This window comes from Adiantum capillus-veneris, chromosome 9 (genome assembly GCF_014529385.1).
Source record: "Adiantum capillus-veneris isolate H3 chromosome 9, ASM1452938v2, whole genome shotgun sequence".
NCBI classification, from domain to species: Eukaryota; Viridiplantae; Streptophyta; class Polypodiopsida; order Polypodiales; family Pteridaceae; genus Adiantum; species Adiantum capillus-veneris.
The window spans coordinates 73,497,506-73,504,966 of record NC_140939.1 but is presented as its reverse complement, the minus strand read 5'-3'; the positions used below and the strand labels follow the sequence as shown (position 1 = coordinate 73,504,966).

General features: G+C 42.7%; 1 pseudogene across 1 annotated transcript; it reads right to left on the bottom strand.

The window, feature by feature from the left end:
* Positions 1 to 4,790: 4,790 nt before the first annotated feature.
* On the bottom strand, positions 4,791 to 7,245 carry LOC147450677 (uncharacterized; annotated as a pseudogene). Its single transcript, XR_015189293.1, has 4 exons — positions 6,620 to 7,245; positions 6,446 to 6,508; positions 6,143 to 6,264; positions 4,791 to 6,051 (listed from the first exon to the last, which is right to left on the bottom strand). The product of XR_015189293.1 is annotated as an uncharacterized LOC147450677 (transcript).
* Between the last annotated feature and the right edge of the window lie 216 nt (positions 7,246 to 7,461).

Sequence of the window (7,461 nt, the reverse complement as noted above, 5' to 3'; positions counted from 1 at the left end):
TCAAATAGGCATCGCATTGGAAGATCAGTTGAAAACAACCTTCATCACTCCTTGGGGTTGTTATGGTTTTAGAGTCATGCCATTTGGCCTGACAAATGCTCCTGCAACTTTCCAACGCTTCATGAACATGGTGTTTCAAGCATTCTTTGGAAAGTCCATTAGGGTTTTTATTGATGATTTTTGCATTTATAGCTCAAAATCATTGCATCTACAAAGGGTTGAAGAAGGTTTAAAGAAGCTCTACGATATGGCAGGTCAACTCAACCCCGACAAGTGTCACATAGGTGAGGATGAAGTTATCTTGCTTGGTCACAAGGTTTCCTATAAAGGCATTGAGGTGGATCCTTCAAAGGCAAAGTCTCTTATTGAGCTCCCATCACCCAAGAATCTCAAAGAGGTCATCTCATTCATTCGAAAGGTGAAGTATATGTCACGCTTTATTCACTTAGCTTCGGAGTTGCTTCATCCTTTGCTTCGGATGCTGATGATCTTGAAGAGTACTTTTGTAACATTAAAGTCATATTGTCAGAGCTAGCAACACTCATGCCTCCTTGTTGGGAGTACACATTCTTTGTTAGCTCTAGTGTTGGAAGGGAAACAATTGGTGCTGTGTTGCTACAACAAGATCCCCACAGTACCAGGATGCAACCCATCTACTTTGCTAGTAGGGTCATGAATGCATTGGAGAGAGGCTACACAGAAGCGTAACTCATAATTCTTTTTCTCATGTTTGTGGTGAGAAAGTTTAGATCGTACCTGCTACCAAAATCTTTTGTAATTCTCACTGTATAAAATTTGTTCCCTTGGGTGTCATCTCAAATGAATCTTAGTACTAGGATCTCAAAGTGGATTATGGAGTTGCAAGAGTTCCAATACTCTTTCAAGGTAGAAGATAGTGTGCGTGCACAATTGGCAGGGATTCTCACTTATAGGGTACATGAGAAGGAAATTAAGATGCCTCAAGTAAAGACCCTACCATTGCCACCACCAAAAAGTATTCCTAATGCTTTTACCTTGTTCTTTGATGGAGCTTTTCGACGAGCCATAGGGAAAGCAGGGGGAGGGCTAGTGTTGCTTAACCCAAGTGGAGAGGTGGTCATAAAAGAGAAGGTCAATCTACCAGGTTCAACTAGCAACAATGAATCAGAATACGACACACTACTTTATGGTTTAAAGATATGCATTGGCCAAGCTATACAACGTCTCATGGTAAAAGGGGATGCACTTCTCATTGTGAAGAAAATTTTAGGCATTTGGGCATGCAAGAATGAAAGCCTAAGGATAAAAGTTCATGCCATTCCTAGATTGTTTAATCAATTTGAAGAAGTGCAACTATATCATATTCCTAGGAAACAGAATGAAGATGCCGATTTACTTGCACAGCAAGTGGTTACATGTGTTGAGAAAGAAGTGCAGGTCATCATGGTGGCAGCAACTGTCAAGAAACCGAGATACCAGGGAGTGGAGTCATGGACTCCCATTATTAGCTACATTTTGGAGGGTGAGTTTCCACAAGACTTCACGAAGGCTCAGAAGAGGAGACTCATGAAGAAGGCAAGTTTCTATCTCTTCCTAGAAGGCTCCCTTTATCAAAGAGGGAAGGATCAAGTGTGCAGAAGAATACCAATTATCGAGGAAATTCTAGCCATTCTAAAAGGTTTTCATGAAGAGGCATGTGGTGGTCATTTTTCCCAAGAATTAACTGTGAAGAAGATTTTGCTTGCGGGGTATGTTTGGCCAAGTTTGCATGTGGATGTTCAACATTGGTGTAAAAGCTGCCACAATTGTCAGATAAATGGAAATAGAAGGTTGGTGCATGGCCCGAGGCAGATAGTGCTTCCAAATGGACCCTTTGAAAAGTGGGGCATTGATGCTATGGGTCCTCTACCTAGGACAAAAAATGGTAAACTCTACATTCTAGTGGCTGTAGACTATATGATTAGGTGGGTGGAAGCACAAAGTGTGGCAAAGGTAAATGAGAGGGCAGTGAGCAAATTTTTCTACACTCACATTTGTTGTAGATTTGGCACACCTCTAGAGATTGTTTCGGATAATGGTATGGGGTTCAAGAAGGGTTTACTCACAGAAGTTTGTGAAGACCTTCACATTCTACATCGTCATAGCACACCATACTACCCACAGTCAAATGGTTTGGTGGAGAAGGCTAACGGTGTCATTACAGGCATCATTAGAAAGATGGTGCAAAACAAAACAAAGTTATGGGATGTTTTCTTGGATGGTGCCTTGTGGGCATATCGAACCACATATAGGGAAGCCACGAAGTTCACACCATTTCACTTGGTCTATGGTCAAGAGGTTTTGCAGCCTATCGAGCTCAACATTCCAACAATGCGGCTTCATGGCAAAGGTGCACAAGATGATTAAGAGGTGTGGATGGATCGACTTCTTACGTGAGTGGAGCTTGAGTGGAAAAGAGAAACAGCTTACGAGTGCTACAAGAGGAAAGCTACGCAAGCGAAAGAAAACCTCGACAAGAAACTGAAGGACAAAGGCATCAAGGAAGGAGAGCTTGTGCTAAGGTATGACAATCGACTTGACAATCGTTTTGATGCCAAATTTGAAACTAGATGGCAGGGGCCATACATAGTTAAGAAGGCTTTCAATTCAAGTTACTATCAACTTATGGACTTGAATGGAAAAGAGCACTCTTGGAAGGTAAATGGGTATCGCTTGAAGCCCTATTTGAGTCGCCTTCTACCAAAGGATCTACAAAAGATCTGTCCAAAGGCCGATGTCTCATGTAAATATTGTTACATGAAGCATGAGTGTAACTCCAGCCAAAATGCCGAGGGGCCAAACAATAAAGATCTTGTCAAGAACTCTGCAGATGAAGCCCCCACTTGGATTGAAGCAATCCATGCTGAGCTCGCTACCCTTCATCACCGTCACACTTGGAGATTGGTTCCCGGATCACCTCATCATAATATCATCGGCTGCAAGTGGCTCCTGAAGTGCAAGCTCCGCCCTGATGGTTCTATTGAGTGCTACAAAGCGCGGCTTGTTGCTCGAGGCTTCACCCAGCGTCTCGGCGTCGACTACAATGATACTTATTCCCATGTTCTTGGTATGTCATCTTTTCGTCTCCTTGTCACTATTGCTAGTGCTTTTGATCTCCCACTACAACATTTCGACATTATCACTGCTTTTCTACATGGTCTGCTAGAAGAAGAAATTTATATGTATCAGCCCCCCCACTTCATTGATCCCCATCACCCCAATTATGTATGTTGCTTGCATCACCACATATATGGTCTCAAAAAAAGCTCTCGTCAATGGTATTTGCGCATACACAATCATCTCTCCAACAATGGTTGGATTCACCTATTTGCTGATCCCAATGTCTATGTGCTTCACCGTCCTTTTGGCTTTGCAATCTTAGGTCTCTTTGTGGATGATATCCCTGTGGTTGCATCTCATCCTGCCATCATTGACATAGTGCATGATATGCTTGCCTCTAGCTTTTCTATTAGTGACAAGGGTCCCATGGATTTCTTTCTTGGCATCACTGTCTCTCACGATCCTAATGGTCGCTTCATAAAGCTTTCTCAATCACACTACATCAAGCAAATCCTTGTGCAATTCGGTATGCACTCTGCTAATGGCCAACCCACACCACTTGTCCCCAATGCCAAGCTGGCTCCGGAACTTCACCCCTACACTAAAGCTAATGCTACTCCTCTTCAAGATTTCAAATACAATAAGCATCTTGGCCAGCTTTCCTATCTCATTACTTGCACTCGCCTTGACTTTTGCTATGCCGGTCGCATTCTCTTTGGTGCCCCTCAGCTCCCTTGCCGCATCCATTGCCAAGCCACCCTCCATTGCCTCCGGTACCTCAAACACACTATGCATTATTCCTTAACATTCCATCTCCAGGATGGTCCTCTTGCTCTTACATGATATGTGGATGCCGACTGGGCTGCTCAAGATTCTCTTCGACACTCTACCTCAGGATATGTCTTCACACTCGCTGGCGGAGCTATTACACGGACTTCCAATCGCCAAAACACCATCGCACATTCTTCTACGGAAGCTAAGTATGTTGCGGCCTCACTTGCTTCTCGCAAGGTCCTTTGGCTATCTCAGCTCATTTATGAGATGCGGTTTCCCATCCCCACGGATGGAAGCCCTATTTCCCTTCATTGCGACAACCAATCAGCCATTGCTTTGGCTTGTGCTCCTCAGCTCAGCTCAAAGATGTGGCATATCTCCATTGCTTATCATGCCTTGAAGGAATTGGTGGAGCATGGTTTCATTTCCCTCATCTACACTCCTACAACAGATAATTGGGCTGATTGTCTCACCAAGCCTACTGATCAAGCCAAGTTGTATGCATCACGTCAGATGCTTGGTCTACTCTCTTGAACTTAATTTTCAGGGGGGATCTCTCATCACACTCATCAAGTCCTTTTTTTGTTGTCGTGTTATCCCACTTAAGGGGGGATGTTAAAATTCTTGTAAGTGGGAATGCACTCCACCCCAAATTAGGCCCCCTATTTTCTCACCAGCCACTCCTAAATTAGTGGCCAGCTACCTCCTACATTAGCTCTTAGCTACCACCCATAATCAACTACCATTCATGTATATAAACAAGTGTATCAGTTCAGTTTATTATCATGCAATCAATCTTCATTACATTCAGCTGGATACTCTGTTTTTGTCTCACTATGCGCATTAGTGATTAGCTTAACATTTGTCTTAGCATTTGTTTCATTTCTCTTACCACAAGGATCTTTGGACACACTTCTATATAGGAAAAAAAATATAATTACTAGGCAACTTACTAGATCGAGTACACATATCTAGTAAGAGTGCAATCATGTAATAATGAGAATACTCCTAGATGGTTGTAACAACAACAATATAGCTATATAGGAGTTTTATTTAACTATATAGTAAGGAACTCTTACTAGTTTGACACTAGATAGGGGTAGCAACAAAAATCTACCTATATAGGAGTTTTATAATAAATCACATTAACAATCAATTTAACATATCAAACACAACATAGCATATACTTTTTGAATAGAAGATCTAAAGATTAATTGACAAATTATGCATGGTCATTAAAAAACACAAGGAAGGGTCTGCTTCTGTATAAGTCGCAACCAACCATCAACCTAGTTGGTGTTGTAAGCTTCCATTTGAAAAAAATCAAATGGTGTACATGCGTTAACTTAGTATAGCATCATTTGATCAATGGACATCTAAAATTGACAATCGAACTCCGGTGAATTGCAGCATAATAAGAGAGCGGCTAGCATTAAATGGATTGCAATGATTCTGACTTAAACAATCATCAACACAAAAGAACTCCAAAATGCAACAAAGAGGGCTAAGATGTCCCTTTGCCTAATACCAGAATGGCCAATGCAAACTAGCCATAGCAATAAAGTTTCCAAAGTTAATAAGTGCATCTTGTAAAGAAAAATCAGAGATGCGGAATGCTGATGGAAGTCCAACCATGAGGAAGTCTCATGAAGCCTTGCAATAGCCCCTTGTGAAATCCCAGACAAGAATCCCGAAAACGTGGTACTTTCCTTGCTCTCTTTCTTTGCCTCAGCTTCCTCTCCCTCTTTGCCTCGGCATAGGAAAAAATCATGTTGTTATGCATAAACAATAAGTACATCAAAGCTAGGATGCCCTACCAAAAAACAATCTTGAAGTTACAAATCCACATGCACCAGTGTCAAGAATTAGATGAAAACAAAATGCGCAAGGAAGCTGCATGGTAGTGCAACATCATGTGATTGCAAGATACTTACACCTTGTGATACAGTAAATCGAATACATCAACATGCATTGAGTAGCATGTAACATGTGAAGCTAGTATCCAGCCTGATAGAAACACAAGAAGACATAACTGAAGCAGATGTTCTCCACTCGATAGAATAATGATCAACATGACGGTCGAGATCGTGCAATTTTGATCCAATGAACGGGCAGCCACCAATGAAGACCAGCTAACATTAGACATTCGCTCTCTGCTTCAACCAGTAGAAGAATAACAAAACTAACATAATAGCAGCCCTGGAATGAAAAACAAAGCTTTAAGAAAAAGAGATGTGAATCGTCTCATATAGTCTCATAGCAGGAGGGAATAGCTTCCACCAAAACCAACATGATGAGGGGAAAAAACATTGGTACATCGGTATCCACTCTGCTCGAGGAAGTCTGGGGAGAAGTGACCAGATTTGTCGCAAGTGTAGCAAGCATTTCCACCTCCATCTCCACCACCTTCACCTGAGCTATAACCTCCGCCACCACCTCTCTCTCTCCCTCTCTCTCTCTCTCTCTCTCTCTCTCTCTCTCTCTCACACACTCACTCACACACACACACACCACAAAAGAGGAGCTTTTCAAATAGACGCCACTCAAAGATATTTGTGGGTTGTGATTCTAAAATCAGAATATTTATATTTACAGTTTACAAACCAAGCTTCGAAGCCTGAAAAAAGCTTGCGATGACCTCCACAGCCTCCAACACCTACTTACAAAGCAATGCAAAAAATCATCTGTCAGAAATATGACATAACTAGAGAAGCTGGTTTCAATGGGGATTCAAGTACACATGCCATTCTAAGGTCTTATCTCGTACCCACAGCTTTCATCCCTACAGCCTTTAGTCTGAACTTGAACTGTGGAGGTGAGTCACCCTCATCATCATCCTCATCCTCATCGTCACTGTCACTGATACCACCCACAATACTGTCCCATTGAGAATAGTCCAGCCAAGAATGCCCTTTTGGTTTTGGTATGGCTTCCCAGCCTCTGAATTTGCTGTAGGCAACAGTGATGTAGGAGATTCTGAAGTCTTCGCTTTGGCATCTTCAGTCATCTCATCCTCTCCTTCGGGTATGGGAACCAGCGACACTTGTGTCCTTAACCGAGCCTGGAGATTGCGGTAAACATCTGATGGATTAATATCCAAAAGTCGATTCACATCAAACAGCGCCGAATGATATTCCTTCATTGTCACTAGAGTTTGTGCTCGTAGCATCAAGGCCCCTGTGTGTTTGGTATCCAATTCCAAGACTGCACTACATTCCTAGCTGCCTTTTTGAAGTTCCAAAGCTTGAGATAGCAAGCAACACGGATGCTGTGCAGAGAAACCTTGTGCTGAAGAAGCTTCGGGGCGGCCAGGGCATCATTGTAGAGCTAGAGTGCTTCCTCATAGCTCCCTTCCCTGTACTTTTGATGGGCTCTTTCTGTTCTTAAAGCCATGTGGGCTACACACAGAATGCCGAAGAACACGTTACTCCATGCATCTACGAGGAATCATCGCTCTCTCTCTCTCTCTCTCTCTCTCTCTCTCTCTCTCTCTCGTGGTAAGAGTAGAGGTGGGCAAAATGAGCAATACCTGTCATGCACGCGGACATGCCTGTGCAATCCCATGCCTTACTGCTCGATCCAGATGTTCCTGATCTGCCTGTGCGTTTG